Source organism: Hyaena hyaena, unplaced genomic scaffold, assembly GCF_003009895.1.
Source record: "Hyaena hyaena isolate Hyena2069 unplaced genomic scaffold, ASM300989v1 scaffold_7, whole genome shotgun sequence".
NCBI classification, from domain to species: Eukaryota; Metazoa; Chordata; class Mammalia; order Carnivora; family Hyaenidae; genus Hyaena; species Hyaena hyaena.
The window spans coordinates 7,638,911-7,656,609 of NW_024080639.1; the positions used below are offsets into that span (position 1 = coordinate 7,638,911).

The 17,699-nt window shown below is 35.7% G+C and overlaps 1 protein-coding gene across 1 annotated transcript in view; it reads left to right on the plus strand.

Annotated features, from left to right (window-relative positions):
- The window catches only part of ITFG1 (integrin alpha FG-GAP repeat containing 1), a 288,485-nt gene that overhangs the window by 174,701 nt on the left and 96,085 nt on the right, over nucleotides 1-17,699 (plus strand). The gene's annotated exons all lie outside the window — the stretch shown is intronic.

A 17,699-nucleotide genomic window follows, 5' to 3' on the forward strand; every position in this document is an offset into this window, starting at 1 on the left:
TGTAACAAGATGAAGATGGGCATTACATTACAATTAAGGGATCTATCCAACAAGAAGATCAAACAATTGTAAATATTTATGCCTCCAACTAGAGCACCCAGATTTATAAATCAATTAATAGCAAACATAAAGAAACTCATTGATAATAATACAATAATAGTAGGGGACTTTACCACCCTACTTATAGCAACGGACAGATCATTTAAGCAGAATATAAACAAGGGAACAATGGTTTTGAGGGACACACTGTGCCAGATGACTTAACAGGTATATTCAAAACATTTCATCTTATAGCTGCAGAATACACATTCTTTTCAAGTGCACATGGAATTTTATCCAGAATAGATCACGTACTGGGTCACCAATCAGCCTCAACAAGCACAAAAAGATCAAGATCCTATCATGCATATTTTCAGACCACAATGCTATGAAACTTGAAGTCAACCATGATAAAAAATTTGGAAAGACCGCAAATACACAGAGGTTAAAGAACTACAGAATGAATGGGATAACCAAGAAATTAAAGAATGAAAGTAAAAAGTACATGAAACAAATGAAAATAAAAGCACAGCAGTATAACACAGTTCATAGGTCTACATCAAGAAGCAAGGAAAGTCTCAAACACACAACTTAATCTTACACCTAAAGGAGATAGAAAAGGAACAGCAAATAAAGCCTAAAGCCAGCAGAAGAAAGAAAATAATAAAGATTAGAGCAGACATAAATAATATAGAGACCAACAACAACAACAACAGAACAGATCAAATTGAGAGCTGGTTCTTTGAAATAATTAATAAAATTAATTAAATTATTTATAAAATTAATAAAATAATTAAAAATAAAGACCTCTAGCCTAACTTGTGAAAAAGAAAAGAGAAAGGACACAAACAAATAAAATCACAAATTAAAGAGGAGAGATCATAGTCAACACCACAGAAATAGAAACAGTTATAGAGAATGTTATGAAAAATTACATGCCACCAAACCAGGTAATCTGGAAGAAATGGACAAATTCCTAGAAACATACAAACCACCAAAACTGAAACAGGAAGAAATAGAAAATTTGAACATAACCAGCAAAGGAATTGAATTCATAATCAAAGATCTCTTAACAAAAGCCCAAAGCCACATGGCTTTCCAGGAGAATTCTACCAGACATTTAGAAAAGAGTTAATACCTATTCCTCTCAAACTGTTCCAAAAGATAGAAATGGAAGCAAAACTGGGGCGCCTGGGTGGCTTAGTCGGTTAAGCGTCCGACTTTCGCTTAGGTCATGATCTCGCGGTTCGTGGGTTCGAGCCCCGCGTCGGGCTCTGTGCTGACTGCCAGCTCAGAGCCTGGAGCCTGTTTCAGTCTGTGACTCCCTCTCTCTCTGACCCTCCCCTGCTCATGCTGTCACTCTCTCTCTCTCCTAGAAATAAATAAAACATTAAAAGAAAAAAAAAAAAAAGAAATGGAAGCAAAACTTCCAAACTCTTGTGAGGCCAGCATTACCTTGATTCCAAAAATAGACAAAGACTCCACTAAAAAGGAGAATTACCAGACAGTATCCCTGATGAACTTGGATACAAAAATTCCTGACAAGATACTACAAATGGAATCCAAAAGTACATGAAAAGGATTATTCACCATGATCCAATGAGATTTATTCCTGGGCTGCAGGGGTGATTCAACATTCTCAAATAAATCATATTAATAATAAAAGTATAAGAACTATATGATCCTCTGAATAGATGTAGAAAAAACATTTGACAAAATATACCATTCATTCTTGATAACAACCCTCAACAAAGTATGGATAGATGGAACATACCTCAACCTCATTAAGGTCATATATGAAAGAACCACAGTTAATATCATCCTCAATGGGGATAAACTGACAGCTTTTCCTCCTCAGTCAGGACAGACAGGGATGTCCACTCTTACCACTGCTATTTAACATAGTACTAGAAGTCTTGACTCAGCAATCAGACAATAAAAAGAAATAAAGGCATCCAAACTGGCAAGGAAGAGTCAAACGTGCACCATATGGAGACAACATGATACTCTATGTAGAAAACTCACAAGACTCTGCCGAATAATTGCTAGAACTAGTACATGAATTCAGCAAAGTCCCAGTATATAAAACCAACTTACAGAAATCTGTTTTGTTTCTATATACCAATAATGAAGCAGCAGAAAATGAAATCAAGGAATCAATCTCATTTACAATTGCACCAAAGACAGATACCTAGGAATAAGCCTAACCAAAGATCTGTCCTCTGAAAACTACAGAACACTTATGAAAGCAATTGAAGAGGACTGTGTCCTCCAATAGAAATGGAAAAGCATTCTATGCTCATGGATTAAAAGAGCAAGCATTGTTAAAATGTCTATACTACCCAAGTGAATTTACACATTTAGTGCAATCCCCATCAAAGTACCACCAATATTTTTCACAGATCTAGAACAAGCCCAAAATTTGTATGGGAAAACAAAAGAACCCAAATAGCCAAAGCAGTCCTGAAAAAGAAAAGCAAATCTGGAGGTATCATGATTCTGGATGTCAAAATACATTACAAAGCTGTAGTCATCAAGACAGTATGGTACTGGCACAGAAATAGACACATAGATCAGTGGAACAGAACAGAGAGCCCAGAAATGGATCCACCCACAACTATGATCAACTAATCTTCAACAAAGCATGAAAGAATATCCAACGGAAAAAAGTCTCTTCAGAAAATGGAGCTGGGGAAACTGGACAGCAACATGCAGAAGAATGAAATTGGACCACTTACTAACACTATAGACAAAAATAAATTCAAAGTGGATGAAAGACCTAAATGTGAGACAGGAGACCATCAAAATCCTGGTGGAGAAAAAGGCAGCAACCTCTCTGACCTTGGCTAGAGCAACTTCTTACCTTGACATGTCTCCAGAGGCAAGGGAAACAAAACCAAAAAATGGACTATTGGGACATCATAAAGATAAGAAACTTCTGCACAGCAAAGGAAACAATCAACGAAACTAAAAGGCAGCCAAAAGAATGGGAGGAGATATTTGCAAATGACATATCAGATAAAGGATTACTATCCAAAATCTATAAAAACTTCTCAAACTCAGCACACAAAAACAGATACTCCAGTGAAGAAATGGGCAGAAGACATTGAATGGATATTCTTCCAAAGAAGACATCCAGATGGCTAATAGACACATGAAAGGATGCTCAATATCACTCATCATCAGGGAAACACAAATTAAAACCACAATGTAATACCACCTCTCGCCTGTCAGAATGGCTAAAATTAACAGTACAAGAAACAACAGATGTTGATGAGGATGCAGAGAAAGGGAAACCCTCTTGCACTGTTGGTAGGAATGCAAATTGGTGCAATGACTGGAAAACTGTATGGAGATTTTTCAAAAAGTTAAAAATGTAACAACTCCATGACCCAGCAATTGTGCTATAGGTATTTACTTAAAGATACAAAAATACAGTTTTGAAGAGGTACATGCATCCCATTGTTTATAGCAGTATTATACAATATGCAAACTATTAAGAGAGCCCAAGTGTCCATTGAATGATGAATGGATAAAGAAGTTACGGGATATGTATACAATGGAATATTACTCAACCATCAAAACAAATGAAGTCTTTCCATTTGCAACAGCATGAATGGAGCTAGAGTGTTTTAAGCTAAGTGAAATAAATCAGTCAGAGAAAGACAAATACCATATGATTTCACTCATATGTGGGATTTAAGAAACAAGACAGATGAACATATTAGAGGGGGGAGAAAAGCAAAGAGAAGGAAACAAACCTTAAGAGACTGGATGATAGAGAACAAACTGAAAGCTGATGGAGGGATGTGGGTGGGGGATGGACTAGATGGATGATGGGTATTTAGGAGGGTGCTTGTTATGATGAGCACTGAGTATTGTATGTAAGTGATGAATCACTGAATTCTACTCTTGAAACCAATATTGCATTGTATGTTAACTAGAATTTAAAGAAAAATTTGAAAAAGAAAAAAATTAAAACCATCCGTTTTCACATCATCCAAAGATGATTACTATTTGCATTTTGGTCTATGGCAGAATCATAATTTAGGCTTGGAAATCAGTCTGAAAATGGCAAAATTACTCTTGAAAATTCATTAAATCACCCATAAATGTATGTATGTGTATGTGTGTGTATTTATATATGGATTTGTGTAATCCTCTCTACACATAATATATATATTATGAAATGAAATAGAAAATACATATGAAAATGCATTTCTGTAGCCTTTTTACTATATTTCTAGAATTATTGAACATCTTATACATTAATCCTTCAGTCTGTGAGGCATTACACATATAGTAGAATTCAGGACCTTAAGTGTGTGTGTGTGTGTGTGTGTGTGTGTGTGTGTGTGTGTCTATGGATATATATATATATAAGCTCCAGTATGTAAATGATTTTCACTCTACTGACTTGAGCACTTGTGCTTCTGTAAAGTACTACTCCATCATATGAAAAGGTACCATATTTTATAAATACCTGTTATTGTATATTTACTTGCTTGCATTTTGGTTAGACTCATGATTGGCATTTCACAGATGGTGCCTTTTATAATGGATAAACAGCAATTTAAGAAATAAAATAACAAATGAGAGGCCTTGGATTCTCACATTCCAAGAATATGTAGTATTCATTCGTAGTTCTTTCAGGAAGTGGTCAACTAAACAAAGAAGGTTAAATATTGATATATGTGCAGGTACATGTGGGGAATTGATCAAAAGATTTAGGAACATGAATCCAAAAAACGGAAACTTAACAGAAATCTAGTATATAAATTCCATGTTAATTTTTAAAATGTTCATAGGTCTTAGAAACTCCTTCCCTCCCTTCTGAATAATGAACTTCAGAACCAACCAGATCACCAAAGTGATAATGGAACATTTGTCATTTTTCATATGCTATAGAGTTTGAAATAGAATTCTAAAGAGCAAAGGAGAAATCATGGACTGACTGAATTTAGGCTCCTTTTGTATCATAACTAGGGTATTTAAAAACACTTCCTCAGGTTTTTTCCCATTGAACATTAAGTGAACTCATGGTCTTTCCCACAGTAGTTCAAGACTCTACATTTTCAACAACTTATTATTTGTTAGCATGATTAGCCTGACATGGGAATCATAGTTAATGATATTTTCTATAAATTTTCATTATCATTGGTATGCCATTACCTGGCAGTTTTAGAGCCATCATTATCCCAAGAACAGAGAGTTTTATCTTACTTTTGAGTAATGGTAAAAAGTAATTCAAGATGATGAACTTATCTTAAGTTCAGTCTCTTAGGGTCACTCAAGGCCAAGAAAGACCTGACTAGAAAAAAGTTTTCAGTTTTATAGAAGCACTAATTGTGTTACATCTGCTTTTTCTTTCAAAGTTTTAGTTAATTATCTAAATGTTTTGTCCTCTGCTTAATAAAGGGTTTAATAGGTGATTATGTACACATTCCTGGTTTAATCTTATTTTAATGCACTCCCATTGATGAGACAATGCCCTTTTTTAAAGATACATAATTATTTTAACTCAGCATGTTACCAAGCTTTTCCCAAGAAGATAAAATTGAACTTAAATGTGGTTAGTTCTTTGTCTCACAGGTATCCAAGTAATTTGGATTTCTTACCTTTCAGGAACTAATGGACATTTCATAGAGGTCATTTTAGAATGTGATGTAAAAACAAAATATGCCTGGTGCCAATACAATTTGTTTTCCTTGATTGAATTTCATTGGTATCCCCAAATATCCCCAAATATAAATGACTATGACTGATATTTATCTAAAAACAATAGATACAGATGAATCAGTTATCCAAAGGGTTGGATGTAAATCCAACCCTTGCTCATAATTCCCTGTTTACTACAAAGATATTGTGGCCCAAATCATTTGAGCCTAGAAAAGTTAAATTACATTTGTCCTCCACCAAGCAGGTATAGTCCTCTTTCTATTCTTTTCCATCATCACTACCACCTCCCTAGATCAAGTCACTTTCCCCTTACCCTGAATTACTGTAACAGTTTCCTTATTGATTTCTCTGTCACTGTGTGATACCCTCTCCATTTCAATTCCATCTACATCATCTGGATATTGCTATGTAAGTATCCCCTCTCCTTTGTCTTCAAAATCTTCTCATTCCATGGGGCGCCTGGGTGGCATAGTCGGTTAAGCGTCCGACTTTCGCTTGGGTCATGATCTTGCGGTTCGTGGGTTCGAGCCCCGCGTCGGGCTCTGTGCTGACTGCCAGCTCAGAGCCTGGAGTCTGTGACTCCCTCTCTCTCTGACCCTCCCCCTGCTCATGCTGTCTCTCTCTCTCTCCTAGAAATAAAAAAAATAAATAAAAAAAAAATTAAAAAAAAAAGATATCTCTAAAAAAAAAAGATCTTCTCATTCCACCCTCTTTTCCTTCATTCTTTATTTAAATAATTGCAAATCTCTCTGGACTTAAAAAAAATTTTGTGACTCTGGACGGTCTTTACTATAATCACTTCAAATTCACCTGTCATTCTAGCTTCAGCTCCAGTGACTTCTAATTGACAAATCCAGTGGACACTTAAAGTCTTTATGTCACCAGATTCTTGCCTACTGTTGGTTGTTGATGATTTACTCCTAAAATTCTTCTGACTATCTCTATACCCTCTCTAACTGCTCCTATACCATCTCTTCTAAGAACCCCTTTGCATCTTGGCTACCATAACTATTGGTGTTTCTTGGGGTTCCATTCTCAACCCTTTGTTCTCTTGCCTGTTCATCACTTACTTTGGCTATTTTAGATGCCACTTATAAGCTTAGGACTTTTAAATCCCTTTATCTAGGCCTTATCCTTGTGTATATTATTAGTGCCTGATGAATCTTCCCCTGAAATCTCTACCTATGGCACCCCAAACCTGAAAGTATCTTCTCTCCCCAAAACCTGTTCATAGTATACTATTTATCTCAGATGGTGGTACCATCACTCAGTTATTCAAACCAGAAACGTGGAGGTCATCCTTCATTTCCCTGTCTCTTTCCTCATTTCCTCTTTCCCTTTCCCCTACATCTAAATCAGAACTGGTATAATTTCCTAACAAATCCTTGTTCCTTTTGCATGTGTACTTTATAAGTTGTGTCATGTCCATGAATTTCTCATTCTTAAAGTCTGAATATCCTGTTTACACTCTCGCCCAACTAATAAAAAACTGATCATATTTTATATTTCATTTTTCATAATAAAAATGCATATCATAATACCTAGAAAAAAGATGCTTTAGCGGCTACCAAGTTGGCCAATATAAAGGACATCTTTGAATAAAGATATGTTAAAACATGGCAAAATCTTTTCTAACCACTTATTTAACAGGAACGTTTATCAGTAAGTTTTATATCCTGTTAAGTTTTGCCTTTCACTTGGCCTTGCTCTACAAAATCATGCTTGCTTCCTCCTTTCATTCAAGAAACATTTACTATCTGCTCACTGAATCTTATATCCTAGTGCTGTTTGGGGAATAAATGTATTGCTTTTACCCAGAGCCCAAGTGAACTTTGTTCTGGATATCAAATCTATCACCTCTTTTGAACATCTCCAGTTGTCAATCCGTATTACAGAAACACTTCAATAATTATTAGTATTTCAAAGTGGAAGTTTTACTTTGTTATATTAGCTTAGCTGAGGATTCTGCATTCACCAGTAGCTGGCCACATGGTTTCAGAGCAGCAATACAAAAATAAAAGAATTGTTTTACTTTTAGAGCATTCCTAATGGATGTATTTGTGTTTCTTAATTTGTATTTCTTCTGTGTGTAGAGCTTCCTTTCTTAAGGCTTACACAGAAAGATAGACATATCCCCAAATTGAAGGTCTTTTCCCTCCATATGAGCGTAGGCTGATAATAAAATTGGGGAATTAAGAGGAAGAGAGTTAAGGACAATCTAGAAGAGCAGAACACACTGGAGATAGAAATGACTGAAGTGGACACACAAGCTCTAAGAGCAGCCAGGGAGAAAATCAAACTTCAAGTTAAATGATCCATCAGCTACCTTTCTTAATGAGAAATAAGACAGACACACACAGCATATTAACAACCTAGAATAAACCAAACTTTGTCAAGTGGTAATGTATCAAGAAACAACACCAATTTTATAGACTTGAAAGAGAAATTAAAACTAGCCACAAAGGCTGCACATTAGATGTGTAAATACCAGCCTATTCAGAGAAAAGGCTTTTGATATGTGCATTTTACATGTATGTCTTTTAAACATTTTCCATGGATTTTTTTTTTAATTTTTTTATTTATTTCTAGGAGAGAGAGAGAGAGACAGCGTGAGCAGGGGAGGGTCAGAGAGAGAGGGAGTCACAGACTAAAACAGGCTCCAGGCTCTGAGCTGGCAGTCAGCACAGAGCCCGACGCGGGGCTCGAACCCAGGAACCGCGAGATCATGACCCAAGCGAAAGTTGGACGCTTAACCGACTAAGCCACCCAGGCGCCCTTCCATGGATTTTTTAATGGGTTAAAATTTTCTGCCATTCTGGGTTTTTTTTATTAACAGTTTTATTGAGATAGAATTCACACTATAATTCACCCATTCACTCTATACTATTCAGTGACTTTTAGTATATTGAGAGTTGTGTATCCGTCACCACAATTAATATCAGAACATTTTCATTACCCTGAAAAGAAGCCCCACTTACCTTAGTCTCCAACCTCACTAGCCCTAGGAAACCAATCATGTACTCTCTTTCTCTCCCTCTAGTTTTACCTATTCTGGTCATTTCACATAAATGCAGTCAAACAATACATGATATTCTATAACTGGCTTGTTTGACTTGGCGTAAATGTGTCAAGTTTCATCCATTTGGTAGCATGTACCAATACTTAATTTCTTTCCATTGTTGAATATATTCCATTATATGGATATAGCACATTGTATTCATTCATTTAAAGAGTGTGATATATGAGTTGCCTCTACTTTTTGGCTATTATGAATAATACTGTCAACATTCATATACAAGTTTTTGTGCAGACATGTTTTCATTTCTCTTGAGATATACCTGGGAGTAGAATGTACATAAGAATGGAGCTCTGTGTTTAACCATTTGAGGAAGTACCAGACTGTTTTCCAAAGCAGTGACACCATTTTACTTTCCCATCAGCTGGGTATGAAGGTTCCAGTTTCTCCACAGCCTCACCAGCATTTGTCTTTTTTATTATAGCATTCTAGTGAGTATGAAATGTTATGTCATTGTGGTTTGCAGTTTTCTGATGACTATTTTAAGTTTTTCATGTCCTTATTGGCCATTTGTGTATCTTCCTTTGATTATTGTCCTTTTGTTTATTTCTTAAATATTTATTTATTAGTGAGAGGTCGGGGGGGGGTGTGAAAAGGAGAATCCCACCTGGGCTCCCCACACTGTCAATTCAGAGACCTGCCAGGGACTCTATCTCACAAACTATGCAGTCATGACCTGAGCTGAAATCAAGAGTCAAATGCTTAACCACCTGAGCCACCCAGGCAATAACTGTCCATTTAGATCCTTTTCAGATTTAAAATTGAGTTATTTGCTTTTGTATCACTGAGATACAAGAATTCTTGGGGCACCTGGGTGGTACAGTCAGTTAAGCATCCAACTGTACCACACCCCACGTCTGGCTCTGCACTAACAGCACAGAGTTTGCTTAGGATTCTCTCTCCTACTCTCTTTGTCCCTCTCTCACTCATGCTTTCTCTCAAAATAAATAAATAATTTTTAAAGCTTCTTTTATCTTCTACACACAAGTCCCTTGTTGGATACATGATTTGCAAAAAATTTGCTGTCATGCTATGAATCATCTTTTTCACTTTCTTGATAGTATCATTTGAGACACAAATGTTTTTCATTTGGATGATGCCAAGTTTAGTTTCTCTTTTGTTGCTTGTGTTTCAGTTTTTCTCATGAAGGAGTAACATTTTTTAAAAGCTTCATTGAGGTTTACTTGACAAAGTAAATTGCACATCCTTAAAGTGTATACATTAATAAGTTTTGATATATACCACTTATAAAAGTGACACTACAGTCAAGATGAAGAACATATACATAACCCACACACGTTTCTTTTTAACCCTTGGTAAGCTGTCCTTCCACTCTTTCCACCCTTCCCTCATCCCACAGGCAACTACCAATCTTCTTTTTGTCACTGTAGATTAGATTGAATTTACTACTATTTTGTATCAGTGAAATCATGGAGTATATGCTCTTTTATGTCTGAGTTCTTTAACTCAGCATTACAATATTGAGATTCATCCATGCTATTACATTGCGTCCTTGTTTATTTTGCTTATAGCTGAGGAGTATTCCATTGTACATGTGTATTATATCTATTTGCTTATTTTATCTATTTACATGTTGCTGGACATTGGATTCTTATCAGGTCTGGTTATTACAAATAGTCTGCTATGATCATTCTTGTAAAAGTCATGCAAGCTTTTATTTATCTTGGACAAATATCAAGGAATGGAATGTCTATGGGGCGCCTGGGTGGCTTAGTCGGTTAAGCGTCCAGCTTTCGCTTAGGTCATGATCTCAGGGTTCATGGGTTCGAGCCCCGCGTCAGGCTCTGTACTGACAGCTAGCTCAGAGCCTGGAGCCTGTTTCCAATTCTGTGTCTCCCTCTCTTTCTGACCCTCCCCTGCTCATGCTGTCTCTCTCTCTCTCCTAGAAATAAATAAAACATTAATTTTTTTTTAAAAAATTAAAAAAAAAAAGGAATGGAATGTCTGGTCTTTTGGAAGCTGCACATTTAACTTTTTAGTTAACATTTTCAACTTTGGTATGGTCAGTCTTTTTAATTTCAGCTATTTTGTTTGTAGTGTAGTTATTTGCAGTATTAATTTCAGTTCCTCGAGTAACTGATTGTTTTTTAACATCTTTTCCTGTGATTATTTGCTTTTCATAGATCTTTGGTAAGGTGTTCAGGTCTTTTGCCTGTATTTTATTTGGGATATTTCTTTCTCTCTCTCTCTCTCTCTCTCTCCTTTCACAGAGATAAAGAGTACATGCATGAGAGCTGGGGAGAGGGGAAGAGGGAGAGAGAGAGAATCTTAAGCAGGCTCCACGCTGAGCAGGGGACTTAATCCCACAACCCTGGGATCATGACCTGAGCCAAAATGAAGAGTCAGACCCTCAACCAACTGAGCCATATAGGAGCCCCAGGATATTTGTTTTCTCAGCTTTTTGAGAGTTCTTTATGTACAAATCCTTTATTATTAGCAAATATTTTCTTTCATCTCTAGCTTTTCTCTTTGTTCTCTGAACAGTGTCTTTTAAAGGTCAAGAAGTGCTAAATTTTTTAAAAATCCATATATGGACTGTGGGTTTTAGTGTCGTATCTAAGAAAGAAATCTTTACCTAATTCAGTCAGGAAGATATTCTTGTATGCCTTCTCCTAGTATTTTTATAGTCCTATGTTTTATATTAGGTCTGTGATCCATTTTGAGTTAATATTTCTCTATAGTACAAGATCAAACCTAAGTTTCTTTTTTTGATAAACTGTTCCAGCACCATTTATTGAAAAGAATTCCCCCCCAAAAAAAGAAAGAAAAGACAGAAAGAAGAGGGGCGCCTGAGTGGCTCAGTTGGTTAAGCCACTTCAGCTCAGGTAATGATCTCACAATCCATGAGTTAAGCCCCATGATGTGCTCTGTGCCGACAGCTCACAGCCTGGAGCTTGCTTCAGGTCCTATGTCTTCCTCTCTCTCTGCCCCTACCCCACTCACACTCTGTCTCTCTATCTCTCTCTAAAAAATAAAATAAATACTGAGAACAAACTGAGGGTAGATGGGGGATGAAGGAAAGGGGAACGTGGGTGATGGGCATTGATGCGGGCACTTATTGGGATGACCACTGGCTGTTTTATGGAAACCAGTTTAACAATGAGTATTGTTTTAAAAATAATAATAAAATAAAAACATTAAAAAATCAAAACAAAAAAGAATTCCTTTTTCTACTTAATTGCTTTTGGACTTCAGTGTAAGCAAGTTGGCCATAGGTGTGTTAGTGAGTATATTTCTTCACTCTATTCTGTTCCGATGTTCCTCTTTGCAGCAGTACCGCAGCTATTTCACTGTTGTTTGTTCATGTGAGTAGTAAATTCAGACGGTGTAAGTCCTCCAACTTTACTCTTTTTCAAAGTTATTTTGGCTATTTTAGATCCTTGGCATTTTCTATGTGTTTTAGGTTGTTTTTCAATTTTTGCAAAAAACTAAAAAGTCTGCTGAGATTTTTATTGATATACAGTACCCCTTACCCCTTCTCCATAAAGAATATGTTCCAAGACCCCCAGTGGATACCTGAAACTGCTGATAGTACTGAGCCCTCTATATACTATGATTTTCCCTATACGTATAGAAATATGAGAAAGTTTAATTTTTTTTTTAAATATTTTATTTATTTCTGAGAGAGAGACAGCATGAGCAGGGGAGGGTCAGAGAGAGAGGGAGACACAGAATCCGAAACAGGCTCCAGGCTCTGAGCTGTCAGCACAGAGCCCGACGTGGGGCTCAAACCCACGAACCGTGAGACCATGACCTGAGCCAAAGTTGGACGCTCAACTGACTGAGCCACCCAGGCGCCCCAGAAAGTTTAATTTATAAATTATGCACAGCTGATTAACAATAATAATAAAATAGAATTATAATGTAATATTAAAGTTAGGTGAATATGGTCTATGTCAAAATATCTTATTGTACTGTACTCACCCTTCTTGTGGTAATCATCTGATTTGTCACTTATATTAGTACAAAGTATTTGGTGACATTGCTTTATAATCTTTTAATACTAGTAAACTCTGTAGTGGTATTCTCTCTCTCATCCATGATAGTTGTATGTTGTGTCTTCTTCCATTTCACTTGGAAATTTATCAGTTTTAAAGTTATTCTTCACAAAAAAATCCCATCTTTTGGTTTCATTGATTTTCTCTACAGTTTTTGTTTTCTCCTTAATTGCTTTTCTCTGTGTCATTATTTCCTTTCTTCTGCTCATTTCACATTTCATTTGCTCTTCTATTTCCACTGTCTTAAGAAACAAACTGAGATCATTCATTTGAAACTTTTCTTCCTTTCTAATAAAGTGTGTAATGCTGTAAATTTCCCTCTGAATACTATTTTAGTGACATACTACAAATCTTGATAGTGTATCTTCAGTTTTGTCCAGTTCAAAGTACTTTGTAATTTCTTTTTTGATCCCTTCTTTTACCAATAGATATTTTTAGTAGTATTTCGTTAACTTCCAAATATTCTTGAACGTCTCTGTTACTGATTGCTCTTTTCTTTTTTTTCCCAGCCACACGACATATAATTTATATATTACATTGTATAAATTTAAGATGTACAAACATGATAAACATACATGTATATTGCAAAATGTTTATTACATGAAGGTTAGTTAACATTTTTCATCTCAGGTAATTACCATTTTCTTATTGTTATAGTGAGAACTTTAAAGCTTTACTCTCAACAATTTTCAGTATACAGTACAGTATTGTTAACTGTCGTCACCATGCTGTACATTAGATCCCCTGAACTTAATCATCCTATTACTGAGAATTTGTATTATTTGACCGACATTTCCCATTTCCCTCCACCCCTTGGCTGCTGGCAACTACCAGAAACTCTGTTTCTAAGAGTTCAGTGTTTTGAGATTCTACATGTGAGATCATATGGTATTTATCTTCCTGTGTCTGCCTTATTTCACTTAGCATATGTCCCCCAGGTTCATCCATGTTGTTTCAAATGGCAAGATTTCTTTCTTTTTTAAGGCTGAATAATTTTCCAGCATACACACACACACACACACTCACACACACTCACACAACACCCCATTCTCTCCATTCATCAATTGATGGACATTCAGACTGTCCATATTTTAGGTACTGTAAATACTGCTTGGCAAAACGAGAGTTCAGATATCTCTTTGAGATACTAATTTTAGTTCCTTTCAATATATACCCCAAAGTGGAATTGCTGTATTAGATGGTAGTTCTGTGTTTAATTTTTTGAGGAGCTTCCATACCATTTACCATAGTGGCTGTACCATTTTTCACTCCCACCAGCTGTGTTGTCTTTTCCCCTCTCTGCCTTCATTTGAATTAGGTAAGCATTTTTTTTTATGATTCCATTTTGTCTTTTTTGTTAAATTATTAACTTTAAATCTTGTCATTTAATGAATGTATCTTTAACTTACTTATCCCAGTCTCTCTCCAAACAGTATCATACCACTTCCCTTACAGTTGAAGAACCACACAATAGCACATTTTCATTTCTTCCTTTCTGGCCTTAGTGCTGTTGTTTCACCTATTTACATCTACTTACATTGTTCATGTCACACTGTTGTCATTTAATTATCTGTTATCTTTAAAGAGATATAAATAATAAGAAAATTTTATTTGCCTGCATATTTAACATTTTCACTGCTTTGTGTGAATGTAGTATTCATCTGGTTTCATTTTCCATCTGCACAATGGACTTTAACATTTCTTACAGTGAGACGAAGAAGAATATTGGCACAAATGACTGTAATATTATAAACCTTTCACTGAAGAACATAAATTTTTAAAACAAAATAAAAAGCTGGGGCAAAATGTTTGCAACATATCAGTAGTAATAACAGCACATATAGCAATAATAATAACAGCAGATGTTAAATGTGTGCCATGCTATGTTCCAGGCACTATACTGAGCTAGTTATGCTGTACTTTCTAATTTAATCCATAAAATAACTTTTTGAATTAATATACTGATTTTACCCTTATGTTACAAATAAGGATATCAGAATAACAGATAGGGTGTTAGGGTCCCTAACATTCAGAAATGGCCTAAAAATCAATAATTAAAAAATAAAGTGCCAGTTCCCAGAAGAAACACAAATAGCTGATAAATTTGAAAGTAATATCCGGCTTCTCTTATAACCCAGAGAATGAGATTTTTAAGCTACCCAACTGGCAAACATAGGAAGCAATAATACTAACATTGGCAAAATATGAAAAGGAATATACCTACACAGTAGTAGAAGTACAAATTGGTGCAGTTTTTAGAGGATCGTTTCGCTTTACCTGTGGACATTTAAAATATGCATATTCTTTGACCAGGTGACTATCATTTGGAAGTCTATGTACAATTTTCCAAGGGAAAATAACATTTATAGTTGTGTGAATGTGTGGTATGCTGTAATGGAAAACAATGGAAGGCTACCTACCCATCAATAGCCGGGTGTTAAAACGAATGATGGCCTAGCCATATTGTGGAGTAGCCATTGGAAAGAATGCACATGTGGAGAAACAGGCAATTTGATGGGTTACTGCTGGGAGATATAAACTAGTATAACTTCTCTGAGGGGTCTTTTCAAAATAGATATCAGAAGTCCTCATTCCGACTATATCCTTGTGTATGCTGTATTATTGGACATAAAGAAATCAGTTTCGGAAAAATCTGTGTAGTAGAACCTAAATGGGGTTTTTTAAGGATATACATACTTAGATATTTATAAGTTCCTAGAAGAAGGTTTGGAAAGATGCATACCAAATTATTAACAATAGCTTTCCCTGGAAATGTCTCTCTTAACTTGAACTTGACAATAACTTTGTAATATTTTTGAAAAAACAGTTTTTAAAAGATATATTTGTTGTAATTGCCCAGAGCACATCAAGAGACAGACTCTAAAGAAGCAAGATCAGGGGCGCCTGGGTGGCTTAGTCGGTTAAGCGTCCGACTTTCGCTTAGGTCATGATCTCGCGGTTCTTGGGTTCGAGCCCCGCGTCGGGCTCTGCGCTGACTGCCTGCTCAGAGCCTGGAGCCTGTTTCTGTCTGTGACTCCCTCTCTCTCTGACCCTCCCCTGCTCATGCTGTCTCTCTCTCTCTCCTAGAAATAAATAAAATATTAAAAAAAAAAAAAAAAAAAAGAAGCAAGATCATTTTCCCTCATGGGCTTTAAACTCAAATGGATCAAGGATTTTCCTTCCTGTACTTAAATGAAATTTTATTTATAAACGTGAGATGTTGGACTGTGCCTGCAGGGTTCAAATAAACTTTAAAGGACTGAAATTTTACAGACTCCCAAGTTCCCTCTGAAAAACCAAGCCAGTTAGTGAGCATTGAAACTAGAACCATGGTACATAGCATTTATAATCTTCACAAACTCATACAAAAATTAAAATGACATTTCAAATTATACAACTACAGTTAGAGTTTTTGTTGTAGGTTATGTTGTGTATTTGAAGTTGCAGCCAAAGTTATAATAATGAAACCCATGCATTCACTTTGAAACAGGAAATTAATGGGACACAGTAACTCAAAAGTTGACCAGCATGATACATTGGTTACAGAAGATTGTAGAAATGCTGCCTTTATTACATGTTCTCATGTTTAATATTATCTCCTAATAACAAAATAGAATATTCTCCATTTCTGTGAATTATCTAGTTAAATTATTTGGATGGGTAAATTACCTGGAGAGAATATTACAAATTGCATTTTAAAAATCAGTTATTAGACAGGAGACAAAGAAGAATTATTATTTTTTATTATTATTTTTTCTGTTACATTCTTGAGGTCTTAAGTAAAGATACCTCAGTGCTTTCCAGGTAATTATTACAACCTGGGAGGGTTTTTTTTTTCTCTGTTAAAGAATTATTCTTATAAACTATTTGTGTTGAAATTTTTTATCTAGAATATTTTGAAGTCAGTTATATATTTATTATATTATACAAATTGAATATTTTGTACAGAGGTTCCCTTATTGTATCGAACAGAAAGAAATTTTCCTTCTAAATAGAGCTTTTTTTTCTTTTCCAAATTGTCCAGATCCAGACCAATACCCAAAGTTATATTTTCACATGTAAAGAAAGAAATGTCTTTGTTACTTCTATTTCTAAAGGAAATATTTTTGCATGGCATGGTGTTGTACTATAGAAATAAGAATAACATAAACACTTTTACTGAGATCTAACTGAATAACAGGAATTGTTCTAAGTATTTTGCATTCAGTATTTCATTTTATTTTTTACACCAATCCTGTAATATAAATACTCTTTTTTTTTTTTTAATAATTCTTGACTCTTTTAAAGTTTGTTGTTGTTTTTTTTTTGAGAGAGTGAGAGAGAGCGCAAGTGAGCACGAGCAGGAGAGGGCCAGAGAGAGAGGGAGAGAGAGACAGAATCCCAAGCAGGCTCCACACTGTCAGCACAGAGTCTGACATGGGGCTCAGTCTCATGAACTGTGAGATCATGATCTGACCTGAAACCAAGAGTCAGACCTTTCACGTACTGAGCCACCCAGGCACCCTTAATATAAGTACTCTTGTTGCTCAGTTTACAAATAAGGATGTGAGTCTTCAAGAGATTAACTAATTTACTCAAGGTTACTAACAACTAAATGACAGTCAGCATTTGAATCCACGTAATCTGGCTCCAGAACCTAAGCTCAAAACCACTTAGGCTATAGAGTAGCATATAAGAAGGAAGAATTCATAACTGTGAAGTACAATGCTTCTTTTGTCTGAAAGGACATAAACAATATCCACCCTACTGCCTGTCTGGAAGTTGAAATTCTATCTTTGTAGTTTCACTGCTTTGGGTTTTAACAAGACTTGAGGATATCAGGTGGTTCATTTAAAATGCAAATATTCATTTGGGGAGTTAATGCACATCTGAAGGGATAATGGCAG